Source organism: Psittacula echo (assembly GCF_963264785.1).
Source record: "Psittacula echo genome assembly, chromosome: 3".
Lineage (NCBI taxonomy): Eukaryota > Metazoa > Chordata > Aves > Psittaciformes > Psittacidae > Psittacula > Psittacula echo.
The window spans coordinates 43,877,236-43,891,136 of NC_137736.1; the positions used below are offsets into that span (position 1 = coordinate 43,877,236).

The 13,901-nt window shown below is 38.5% G+C and overlaps 1 protein-coding gene across 1 annotated transcript in view; it reads right to left on the reverse strand.

The window, feature by feature from the left end:
* The window catches only part of POLA1 (DNA polymerase alpha 1, catalytic subunit), a gene marked incomplete at both ends in the record, with an annotated part of 204,339 nt that overhangs the window by 7,955 nt on the left and 182,483 nt on the right, over positions 1–13,901 (reverse strand). The gene's annotated exons all lie outside the window — the stretch shown is intronic.

The window sequence follows — 13,901 nt, forward strand, 5'->3', positions numbered from 1 at the left end:
CCCCTCTCCTAAAAAGCAGTATCCTCCTCGTCCTTCTTTCTCTTTAATGTACAATACAGTTAATTCCTAAATACTAACTATGCATGAAGATAGGTCAAACGTCCTTAATGAGCATGAGATAACTGATTTAAGGTAACCAGTCATTCAGAAAATTTTACCTTGGCTACAGCTCCAAAATGAATGGAACTTTATAAAGTATTACTAATATTTCTTAAATTAGGATATGTCTATGTACTTGGGACACCAGTTAGATCTTTATTTACAAAAACAGAGGATTAACCTACAGCATTCTGGGACTCAGTAATTTGTTTTAATTGTGATTTTTTTGCAGGAACAGATTTTAAAACTGTATCACATGCAAGAGATCTATGGCACAGTGAACCCATTGCAGATAATACTATAGTGCCAAAGGAAACATTCTCCTGTACATAATGTATGCTGGCAATGTAAAGGGCTTTAAATTGTGTATATATGTATATGTAATGCATCTGACAGAGCCATACCGGCTATGAAAATCAGATCCATCCTATGCATGGCATAAATCAGAATGAATAATGCACACAAGTTAATATTTTTGCTAGAGTTAGGGTTTCCAAGCACTGCCTTCAGGGTAAAATTCTGATCAGAGTCTTCCACAGCTTTAGCTCATCTAGTGGCACTGCAAAGAATTTTCTGGCTTTCTTTCTGCAGTTAGATTTGATTCTTAATGTAGCACTAGAGGCCCTAAACCAAGATTTTTAATTTTTTACAAAGGCAAGATAATAATTTAATGGGACAGATTCAGGCAAACTTTCTTATCAGAGTAGCAAATACTGCTGGGTTTTTTTTTTTTTTTAAGTAACTTTCCAACAGAATTTACAGGTTTTGGTATTTTTATTTTTTTAACTGTATTTCCTTTTATCTTTTTCAAGAGTTATCTAGCAGTTAGATGTGGTAGGCAATGAATGAACCCAACAGTCCATCAAACCAGATAATCCTCAACAAACTACCAGAACTAACCAGATTACCACCGGCAGTTAAGAATCAACTTTCACTTGAACAACTGCCATCTGTGAAGACAATGCACTTAAACCATGGAATACAATTTTAACTCCAGTTCTAACTTTCCTCATTTCTACGTTGCCTAACTTTCAGATTTACAGTTTAACTTTGTTTCTCAACTTTGAAATTAAAAAGCCTAAGTGAAAAGCACGAGATAAAGAAAGTGAAGTGGGCAAAAGCTGAAATGCGTGTAACACTTTCAGAATACATGAATTTTGTATGTTCTGTTGCCTGCTCTAGAGGGTTCTATCTCAGGCACTAAGACAAAAGTGACCAGTGAAGCAATGTGCCAGAGCAAATATCATCTGGGTCTTCTTGCAGACCAATCTATACGGGTCATGTATACTGAAAGCCTGTGCTTTCAAAATTTCAAATCACTCCATTAATATAATTAAGAATACATATACTTAAGGCTGAAAATTCAAAAGCGATTCCATTAGTATATACGTTATATACTTATAAATTGTTGCCTTCAACCTAAAACCAGTATCTTGTTATTAGCTATTCTTTGGTGCACCATGCAAACAGAAGAAAAAAAAACATGGGTGATGTCAAATTCCAGCCTAACTCATCCTTATTTAAACTGTGTTGCAGTTCAACTCAACGTTTTCTCCTCAAGGAGCCCTAACAGTCACACCAAATTATTCTTCCTACTTAAAACCCCCAGAAATCTGATTTCACGGCCTAAAATGCCATTTTTGTTTAATATTTTTTTAACACTTTGTAGGCATCCAAATCCTTTCATATTTTCTTCCTAGAAAGCATGCCTTGCATTAAGTATTTTCTGGGAGACCAAATAATAAGATCGAGATCTGTAAAAACTGGGGTTTTGTTCCATTCAACAGCCAGTCCCCTCCCTCTTCTTTGGCTGCAGAGGATATTAGCTCTGAAATTGCTGCTTTGAGTATGTTTCCTGTATTTTTTTCCTGTAGGTGGCTCTTTAGTGAGGAATTCTGCCACATCTAACCAAGTACATGTGATGATTTTCCATGTCATAGCCCCAAAATATAGGTCTAGAAGTAAGAAAGAGCATGTACCATGTGTATGAGTAACAAAAAAAAAAAACAAACCACCTCAATGGATTCAAGTTTCTTTCCCATCAGCAAAAATACTGAATGTAGAAATGCAGTTTTAAAGGAAGGAAATTAATTTCCTGAAATGCTCACACTTTTGAGTCATTGTGACCAAACTCCAGGGGTTTCTGTTTCCCTCTGATCTTAATTTATCTAGCTGTTTTTCTGCCTAAATTACATCCCTGTAAGACTAACTTTAGTGGAAGCACCTTCTACAGTTCTGTCTGAGAAAGCATTTACGTACAGAGACTACGTAAATGCATGTAGTTGAATTCTGCAAGTTCCTCAATAGACATATCTGTTGGTATGTGACCAAGGAACAACCAACCTAGTGCAAAACCCCTGAAATTCTAGTTTTAAACTTTTAAAAAGGAAACAGAAAAACAAAGATAAAAAGTGATCTCCTAAATTTAGATAGAGTTATAATCAGCTTATGTATAAAGTATTTCTCATGGAGTTACATTCCAATTTTGTCTCGAGAACTCATCTAGTGCTCACCTTGCTTTTTAAATCACTGTTATTTAGGTTACCTACTTAACAAATGGTATGCGTATCACTGAGGTTCTTTGCACTTTAATTTTTCAATCACATCGTCTGGTGGACTTCGCTTTACTTCCCTGAGGGAGATGGCACTGCTTTTTTTCCTAAACTCCATGAACAAGCATCTTTCTTCACTTTTCTAGTTACTCTGTGCCTGTAACAATCATTTAATGTGATTCTCTTTTACAGGGTATTTACCCAGCGTGCACACAGCTTTGATAAAAAATGTTGATGCAAACAATTTCATTGACTTGCAACTATCGGTGTTAGCAGTAGCAACTACATGCAACCCATCTGCACCACCAAGAGAGGCTCCCTCAATAGAAAAATGCAACAGCGCACAACACTTTTACTATTAAGGCAGTAAAGCCTCAATGACCAGAATTTAAGGAAAAGCCCATCTTTAAGAACAACGCTAAAAAAAAAATCCTAATTGTGACAACTGCGCACTTCCACACTGCCACCTATTGGGGGATTTTAAAGCACTTTACAAACATTAGCGAATTTTACCTGAAGGTGTTCTCATGAGATAGACGCACCATTCTTGTCCCACAGAGAAAAAGCAACTAGTGGACTATGTTAAAAGATTTTCAAAGGCATGCCACTGGTGCTGCCCACCTAGATGCCTAAATATATTTCCTGATCTTCACTATGGATCACTGCAGTGCTAACACAGTTACCAGACTACAAATATTAAGTCTTCTGAAAATTAGGTATGTTATTTAGATGCCTAAATGGAAGCTTAAAATTCACAGCTTAATCAGCTATTTCAATGTCCAGTGGGAGCTGCCCATGGCTGTAATCTGCACAGTGGTACAACCTAGTGACAGATGCAGAAGGCTGCTTCTCTGCTAAAAATGCCCAGAACATAATACAGCATAGCACACGTTTTACAGCGATGTATAAACAAGTGAAACAAGTATTCAAGTTGCAATGGCATTATGTTATCTATAAAATAAAGTCTTGGCCAGACACAAGGAAAATTCTTTTAATTCTCACCACCCATAAATATTCTTCCTGTTTGTGTTTTATTGGAAAACAACTGATTTAAAAGTCACCTAGTGTTATAATCCCCCCTCCACAGCTGCCATGTGTCCAGCAGCGGTAGTAACAGACCCTTTCATTCACAAGCAAAGCCAACAGAATAAAGAGGAAGAGGAGGAGTAGCTGAAGGGGAAGACAGTGAGAAAGCAGATAAATTCCATTTGTGCTATTAAAAAAAAAAAAGAAAAGTGAACTCAGTGGTTGAAAAGTGAAAATAAAAAGATGAAAACAGTAATCTTGCTACAGAAACCAGAGAATTATGCTCTTACTGTGCCCCCCCCCTTTTTTCCCCTTTTTTCTTCCCCCTTGCTTTCACACTGTACAAACTGTAACACCCTGAACAACTCACTCCCCTGCTATTTCCAGCACTTTACAGAAACTTTTCAACATTTCTCTTCAACACATATTTTCAGCAGTGGGGTGAAGACAATAAGTAAACAGGTAGTGAAGGGCTATTTAGAGAGCTGGTCAGTCACAGTAATAATAACGCAAAAAGAAAAAACCCCACATAGCACAGAACATCTATCCTATGCCTGTAGCCACAGACAGCACATGACCTCTGACAAACAGTTTTCAGAGTAATTTTAATGCTACTCTGGATTTAACTTGACTAACTGGTAGCAATTGAGCACATCTTTTTTTGTGGCAGCAGTTATCTAAAATGCTACAATAACAGCATCAAAAGTAGAATGGTGGAAGATTGGTTTTCCATTGTGCTGCTGAACTGGCATAATGCCCACTTTAAAAGCAATTCGCTGCTCATCACTGAAATCTGGCAGACACGACACTAAATGCCTTGAGGAAAAAAAAAAAAGGGTCTTGAGAAGGGGGAACCACTCCAACCACCGAGCAAAGAAAAAGGAGGAGGGGGAAAAAAAAAAAAGAAGGAAGAAAGCAAAGAATGATGAATCTATGTAAGAAGAGAAAATTGCAAAATAAAAAGTTTAGCACTGCATGCAGACTCAACAGGCTCTACTTAATTTGCTTGAAGGCTTTATCATAGGCTTGCATTAGTAATAGCAGAACAAAACAAAAGCAAATATATATTTATGTCTGTCTATTGTTCTGATGAAGTGAAAACGTACTGAGTTACGTCAATCATTTGTCAAACACATCTTCCTAGTTTTATTTACCACCAAATATAATGAGTAAATATGTGATAATAAAACTCTTCTTTTTATACGGACATATACAATTTTTTCCCACTACTAAATACAGGTAATGATTTAGGAAGCTTTCAAAATGTCTTTTTACTGTCAATAAAACTAATTCTATTCCCATTTTCATGTTAAAAAAAGGCTTTACAAATGAAAATTCAAATTAAAATTCTGATTATAGTGTAGTGTGACAACACCTGTATTTATAATTTTACTGTCAGCTAGCTCGTAGCATTTAACAATAGCTTGAAGCAGAAAAGTAATTGGAATTTGTCTGTAACATGCCAGATGACGACATTGGGCACTTTGCTGTGCTAAAGCAAATTTGGTTTGATGACAAAATAACCTTAGAAAGATCGGGACCCCTCCCCCCCCAAAGGTTAAATAAACTCATCCTCTACCCAGGGACATATAATGTACTGTGGTAAACCAAAACAGCTGAGCAGTAGCTGTAGATATCAGGGTAGCCCTGGAATTGGCAGTCCTCTCCTAAGCAGGCATCCCTCAAGTCCCTCCCTGCAACATTCACCTCCCAGCAGCTTTTCTAAAATGGTGCATTACTCCAATATTATAATCAATATAATTTAGAAACATGGGAGAGAAAGAAAGCAAAGGCACATTAGGCTGGGAAGAGATGCTAACACATGTGCTGCGGTTCTGAGGACCTCTGTGTGAATAAAAAAGGAAAACTACAACAAAAATGTGTGATGTTGGTGTGAACACAGAACAGTATAGCACAGAACCCTGTGTATAGCAGTGCTTTCCTATTGCCTGTACAGTTACACTCACACGTACTAACTGGTGTGTACTGACAGGGCAGCTTAAAATTAGGACACAAACACATATACCTTTTAAAAACCAGTAAAAAAAAAAAAAAAAAAAAGGCAGCTATTCAATCTGAATATTTCAAAACTCAAGCACATGCCACTCTCCACACACAACTTGTCTTACTCAAGCCTACAAATTAAAAGCCCATGTTTTTCATTATCCTAAAGACCGCAAAAAAAGGAAGAAAAGGAAGCCACATAAGAAAGAAAAACAGAATGACAGTGATGTTTTAGTTTACACTAGATATGGCAACACATACAAACTGTCAAAACTATGGAGTGAAAAAAGCTGTTATCAAGCAACTGTCAAGAGAGTCCTCTGAGATTTGGAAATCTTGTGTTTATTGTAACTACTGCACATTACACAAAGAAAGAAACATCCCTCTTCTTACCACTGCTGCTAAATATCATGCAAGAGAACCCAGACTTCTCCCTCACTATTTAAGATTAATTTTTTTCTCCTGTGTAATTCTGTGGTTGACAGCACAGGGCCCCTCCTTTAAAGGTTGTCTATTGTTTGGTCAAAGTTCAAAGAGAAACTTGAGGTTTTATCAAACATTATTTCATTTTTAAGAGCTGTCAACACCCATTTTATGTTGTTAACTTGTTGTCTATCATTTAAGAGTGGAAACTGTGCACACCAAAACACATAGAGGAAGAATTTCTCTCTTAAAACACCTATGTAGAAAGAGCGAAGATAATGGAAACAGCTATTTTACTAGGCATACTAACAATTCTTTTCAATGTATTTTAACATACTGACTAGAAATGAGACTTACAGTTAACTGGCAGTGGGCTACAAATTCAAAGGTTTAGTCTGAATGCATTAATGCAGATTTTAAATCACTTTCTGATTATAAGAAAACCACCACCCCTTAGAGAGAAATACCCAGTATTTACAGGGTTTCAATACAACCTTCAAAGTATTGTTTTGAGTGATAGCCTTCTATAATAATTTCTCAACCAGGAGCAACATTCCAATCATACTGATAACTGGGTTAAAAGTTGTGAGCAAAAAATACCTTGTGTTTTTCTCATTGCTCACTACAGATCACATTTATTATCACTTCTATGCTTCAGCTTTATATGAAAATAATCTTTATTCTGAATCCCAGGTTTGACAGAGCAAACATTAGATGAAGTCCCAAGATTCAGCTTGAAATTCCTGAGAAAGAATAAAACCTTCAGTGTATGTGATGATGCATACTTTTACGGATTTTTTTTATTGCATTGGTTCTGGGGAGGGAAGTATCAAAACTAAAAGCTCAGTAAAAGAAGTCTCAAATATTACTGTACAAGAACAAGTGATCGGTTGCCCCTGTGAAGTCAATGCACCCACAGCATCTACAGTAAATTTAAATGCCTCAGAACTGGTGTTATTTCATTCTAGATTTGTATGGACATCACATCACTCATGTAAATCTTTGATGAGGTATAGACTTCTGTGAGCTTACTTCCTAGCACCATCAGATCCTGTTGGATTTACCTGTTGTGGCTACCACTCTGCAGACATCTATCACCTCCTGGAAATCAGTCTGCAGGTATACAGTTCCTCAGCCCCAAGTTCATAGTCTGACACATCCCAGCTGCTGACACTAACAGGGATATCATCACATTTTTGCATATAAAGATTATTTTTTTTAGTATTAAGAGCACTTCTTCAAAATGTCATAATATTTATGATCATCAGATGAGAATACTTGAAAAAAATTCAGCCTGACACATTATATTTCCCAAAACTACCATGACCACTTAGGCATAATTTTATCTCCAAATACTGGATAACCCCAAATAATAGACTGAATAATATATTATCTCAATAGAAAACATAAAGTGATTGAGAAACTTAATAATAAGTGAATCTTTCCCACACAAAATTGCATTGTCAGCTGTATTATTTCCTAGCTTTTGACTCTCAAGTACTTCCTCCTCCCAGATTATAAGAGTTGTAAAGTACCATAACGATTAGTGCATAAACAGCTGCAGCTACATGTCCATTTAACACAGTATTTTTTAAAATATATATTAATACCCTAATATAAGCTTACACACACACAAAAGGTAAGACACAAAACAGTGGTCTGATTCCCACAAATTCAAGAACATGAAATAAGTCTACAAAGCCTTGCTATTTTCAAGACTGGCAGTGCTGCAAGACTGCATGGATATGATCCATATGCCAAAAATCTATTCAAGTAGTTATTGCTCCATTAAATAGTAAGAATTCTTGTGAGGGGACTGTAGCAAAAAAAGAAGGACTATACAGAAGGTGTGGTGCACGGCAAGGGTGAACTCTTGAGCTGGTCCTGGGCTTCAATTATGGTTAGGTTTAGAATCATCAAAGTTTGTAAGACATGCTGAAGTTAGCCTAATACATCAAGATCTTTTCATCTTATACAGCCTACCAAATAGCCTTTGAAAGTTCATAAAAAGCACTCAGATAGCCATCTTTTTTAGTCATGTCTGACTGAGAAGCTCACCTGCCAAATCCTCTCCTGCTTTATATATGCTTCCTAAGGGTTGGGAGACAGAGGAAAAAAAAAGATGAGAGAAAGTGCCATTATAGCTGAAATTCAACAGATTAAAGTTGGCATCATCAAAATAAAGAGCTCCTTCCATTAATCATGACATTTAGAGTACTGGAATATATACCAGACCTATTTTACTGAACAGGAAAATTCAGCACCAGAATATTGTTAAATTGAGTTAGCATTATCAGTGGAAAAAATATGCTCTATTTCCCATTATTTATGAAGCCCTATCCTTTTCTTTCTTACCAATTACATTCCCTATCATTTCCAAAATATACAAACTGTTTTCAATCAACAGATTTTTTTATTACAGCGTGCTGCATGCTTGTTACTGCCTCTTTTCTATATTGAACCCTTGATTGGACAAGCATTTTGAATTTAACATGGACTGTGATTGCACACATCAAACAAATTAAGCCTGCCAATCTCTTTTTGGAGGATATCCTTTATATACACTTTTGCTGAAGAGGACCCGAGTATATTTTCTTAGGAGAAATGGGGAAGGAGGAAATTATCATTATGACAGAGTCAGAAGACATTTATTTTCCCGTGCTATGTAACTGGCCTTGCATCCTCTATTCCTCTTTTCAAATGAATTATTTTATAAAACCACACTTACTGACTTTCTGAGTATCTCAATGGTTGTTTTACAATCATCAATCTATTTTTCCTTTTGACCAAATGCTAATGGTGTTGCAAAAATGAGATAGCTTACCCGGAAGGCCTGAAATGGATTTTCCTTAGGTTAACCAGTTGCAAGGCCAGATTACACAATTCTTTCTAGATTAACAGGATTTACATGTATTGGGTTTGGGTTATGCAAGCTTCTTCAAAATGAGACTCAACTTTGTAGAGCTTCTGTCTGTGCAAACAGGATTAAATTATAGATGGAATTACTTAAAAAGAATACATCCCACTAAGATGATAATACTGGTAAGCAGTTTCCATTAAAAAGGCAGTTCAGAGACATGTTGGTTGTAAATCAAGTTCAACTGGGAAGAAGTCTAAAACCAGGAAATCAAATAAACAGAAACCCCCCATACAATATCAAAACCCAGAACTGCCCGAAGTTAAGACAACCAAAGACAAGGACTGAACAAAACCCACTGAATAAGTTAGAAAAAAAGTAATAAAGATATCTGCTAGCAAGACGTGGCAAAAAGCATACACAGACCTTTGCACTTATTACAGCTTAATATAAAGTCCTCTACTGCAAGTGCTCATGAAACTGAGACACCCTCATCTGGAAGATACAATCTGTTTCCTGCTTTATCTGCATCACTAGATAAACAAAGAAAAAAAGACAGAGTATTCACACTGTTTTTACAGCTGCTGAGCACTGAATCTTCATTCCAAAGATGTAGGTGTTAAGGCCAGCTTTGCTACCACTTTCCAACATTATACTAGACCAGTTACTGAATTAATCTGAAGGGTCTGTATTGGGACCAGTATTATTTAATATATTCATCAATGATTTAGATGAGGGAATTGAGTGTACTGTCAGCAAGTTTGCTGATGACACTAAGCTGGGAGGAGTGGCTGACACGCCAGAAGGCTGTGCTGCCATCCAGCGAGACCTGGACAGGCTGGAGAATTGGGCAGCAAGTAACTTGATGAAATATAACAAGGGAAAGTGTAGAGTCCTGCATCTGGGCAGGAACAACCCCAGGTTCCAATATAGGTTGGGGAACGACCTGTTAGAGAGTAGTGTAGGGGAGAGGGACCTGGGGGTCCTAGCGGACGGCAGGATGACCATGAGCCAACACTGTGCCCTTGTGGCCAAGAAGGCCAATGGCATCCTGGGGTGTATTAGAAGGGGGGTGGTCAGTAGGTCGAGAGAGGTCCTCCTTCCCCTCTACTCTGCCCTGGTGAGACTGTATCTGGAATATTGTGTCCAGTTCTGGGCCCCTCAGTTCAAGAAGGACAGGGACCTGCTGGAGAGAGTCCAGCGCAGGGCAACTAAGATGAGTAAGGGAGTGGAGCATCTCCCTTATGAGGAAAGGCTGAGGGAGCTGGGTCTCTATAGTTTGGAGAAGAGGAGACTGTGGGGTGACCTTATTAGTGTATATAAATATATAAAGGGGGAGTGTCACGAGGACGGAGCCAGGCTCTTCTCAGTGGCAAACAATGATAGGACAAGGGGTACAGGGTACAAACTGGAACACAAGAGGTTCCACTTAAACTTGAGAAGAAACTTCTTCTCAGTGAGGGTGACAGAACACTGGAACAGGCTGCCCAGGGGGGTTGTGGAGTCTCCTTCTCTGGAGACATTCAAAACCCGCCTGGACACATTCCTGTGTAACCTTATCTAGGTATTCCTGCTCTGGCAGGGGGATTGGACTAGATGATCTTTTGAGGTCCCTTCCAATCTCTAACATACTGTGATACTGTAATCTGGGCTTCATTTTCTGTCTGCAAAACAGGTTTGATGGCACCTCCTCCTCTGACCTACTGCTTCTCCTGTACTGCAAATTCCACAGGCAAGAGTGGTCTTCAAAATTGCCTATTTGTGGTGCATCAGACCTCTAGATAGCAGCATAATACAAATAATAACTAATGATGTGAACCCAGCCTTCTGAGAGAAGAGGTAAATCAGTATACTACATTTCCAATTTTTGCTCTAGAGATACCTCTGCCAGCATCTGTATTTTTTTATTGTGTGAAACATTCCTCTTCTACTGCTGAAGATGCTTATTTGAGTTACTGTAAGTCATTCTCAGTGAGGCACTTTTGGACAGTATTCAGTGTCATCAAAAGCTCACAAGTCTTTGAGGGTGAAAGCCTCACTTCTTGTTTCTCAGAGAGGGAAGAAAGAATACAACAGAGGACTTTGATCTGGAAACTATGAACTTCTATCTCTAGTTAGATCAGGTATTCATCTTCTTAATCTTGCTGAAACTGGTAAATTCAATTTTGATAGTGATAGTGAAATCAGGTATCTAGTATAGGATAAAAGGGTCAACTGCACATTTCAAATGTGGTATGCAAAAATCAACAGAATTGGTTGAATTTCTTAAAAGTTGAATTAGAAAGCTTAGAATGAAACTTCAGGAAGAGTCTGCTGCTCTACCTTGCTCTCATTTGACACAGCATCTACACCAATTAGGTACTGCATTACTAGTTGTTGCTTTGACATTCATTAAACATAAAAAAAAACCCCAAGAACAATGAAGATTTACTACAGCCAACAGACTGAGCACTCGAAAGACCACGCTAAACATAAAGGATCAACACTCCTTGAGGGAGAGAGGAATGGCCATGGTCTTTTACTGCTGCTTTCTACGTAACTACCCGGCTTGACCCTCTGCAATAGCCAAACTATCTTCGTATACATTTTAAATAGCAACACTGAGCTAGTCAAATTCCTAGTGCCACTGATTAAATAGAACTTAAGATTAGAAAGCAACATGACTGCCCACAGTGTATTAATGAATCAGGCAGCCACATGCTCTGCAGGAAATAAAAAGTGGGTTTAACATGCCCTGTGAGCTATTGCTTCCAACAGTTGTGTGGGGCTGGCAAGGCCACTCTCAGCTGTCACATTCTGTAAGTGAGAGCTTAGTGTGGAGCTGCACTGCAGCAACAATTTAGCTTTTGCAAAAGGAAGAACATGTTATACACTGCTCTGCTGATCCTACAACGCTGTCAGGGAAAGCAATGTCTCCTATCCATAAGGACAGACATCCATCTTGCTTTTATAAGATGTTTTATTCTTCAGCATGGGAATGTTTCACATATATGTATGCACACATACACTATAAAAAAACCAGCTCCATATTTGGTCTGACTAAAGATCTGCCTAGCACTCCACAACTGGGATGAGAGGAACTGAGCAGGAAAATGGACTTTCTAACCCACATTGTCAGACAGATCTATTGCTCTGCAGACAACAGACCCAAATGTTCTCTCAGAAATACTTTGGACTTGTGACACTGAAGTAAATAATGGTTTTGTGTCCAATTACAAGCTTTATGTGAAGGTAACACAGAATCACAGAATCGTTAGGGTTGGCAGGGACCTCTTGGGATCATCTAGTCCAATCTCCTGCCAAGGCAGGGTAATCTACAGCAGATTACACAGGAATGTGTCTAGGAGGGTTTTGAACATCTCCAGAGAGAGAGAGACTCCAGGACCTTCCTGGGCAGCTTGTTCCAGTGCTCTGCCACCCTCAACATAAAGAAGTTCTTCCTCATGTTGAGGATGCAACTTCTTGTGTTTTAGTTTATGGCCTTTGCTCCTCATCCTATTGCCAGGCACCACTGTAAAGAGTCTGGTGCCACCCTCCTGTCACCCACCTTTGAGATACTCATATGCTTTAATGAGATCTCCTCTCAGTCTTCTCTTTTCTAGACTAAACAGGCCCAGATTCCACAATCTCTCCTCATAAGAGAGATGCTCCAGACTCCTGATCATCCTTGTGGCCTTCCACCAGACCCTCTCCCCAGTAGCTCCTTGTCTTTCTTGTACTGAGGAACCCAGAACTGGACACAGTACTCCAGATGTGGCCTCTCCAGGGTCACGTAGAGGGGGAAGGATCACCTCCCTCGACCTGCTGGCCACACTCCTCCCAGTGCTCCCCAGGATACTACTGGCCCTCCTGGCCACAAGGGCACACTGCCAGCTCAGTGTCAACTTACCTTCCAATACTCCCAGGTCCTTCTCAGCTGAACAGCTCTCCAGTAAGTCAGCCCCAAACATTTTGGGCCAAATTTATTCTGACAGTTCTACTGACTCTCAGCCAGAAGATTCTACCAAACTTTCCATAGGTTATAAGAAGGTGCCAGTTAATAAAACATGAGGAAAAGCTTTAAGAAATATTCAGTTATTATTGTGAACACTGCAGAAAAATATTGTCATCTGATAACCTGGAAGAAAGAGCACCTTTATAACAACACGTTGCCGTCTCTATAATGTCTAATGTAGGCTCCAGTGCCTCAGTATTTCAGAATGGACAGTTCTGAGATCTACGGGTAACAACTGTTCAATTATGTACGAAGGATTCAATGCAGCAGCCTGCTGACCAGTAAAGACTTGGATGGTATCAAGGACAACATATCGATGAAATGATAGCAAGTTGATTTGTCAAAGCTTTCCACCTTTAATATATATGTAGAATTGTGGAACGTGCTTTCAGAAATCAGGTATCTAACACTAATAAATTATGCACCGATTATAGATGACCTTTGGAGTCGCTAAAGGTACAGTCACAATCACACATTCAAAAAACCCTGCTTTTCACTATAATGCGTGAATGTATGAAATTAAATGAGGCTTGCAATATAATCAGTGTGGTTGGCTGCTTTAATATATTCCATTTCAATTTAAAATCACCACAAGCCAAGAGTGATGAATCTAATTTGATCAGTTGTTCACAAAAACACTGAAAAGAGATGTAAGCAGACCTATCAACAGCTGGTAACGTGGCCTGCTTTCAAAAGCAATTAATCAGTTTTTACACAACTAGAAACTCTTAAAATATTCAAAACCAGTTAAAGACCTGCAGTACTAGAAAAAGGATAGTGGAAAGGAATTCTCCTAGTAAAAGCATCAAGTTACTGCTTAAAAAAACCAAAAGCCAGTATATTCAAATAAAAAGGTCAAATCTCCAATAAAATGTGCAGTCGTGTGGTGCGCTAACAGGAATAATCCACTGTAACTTGACTTCATAGGTCTGACCACTTTTTATGA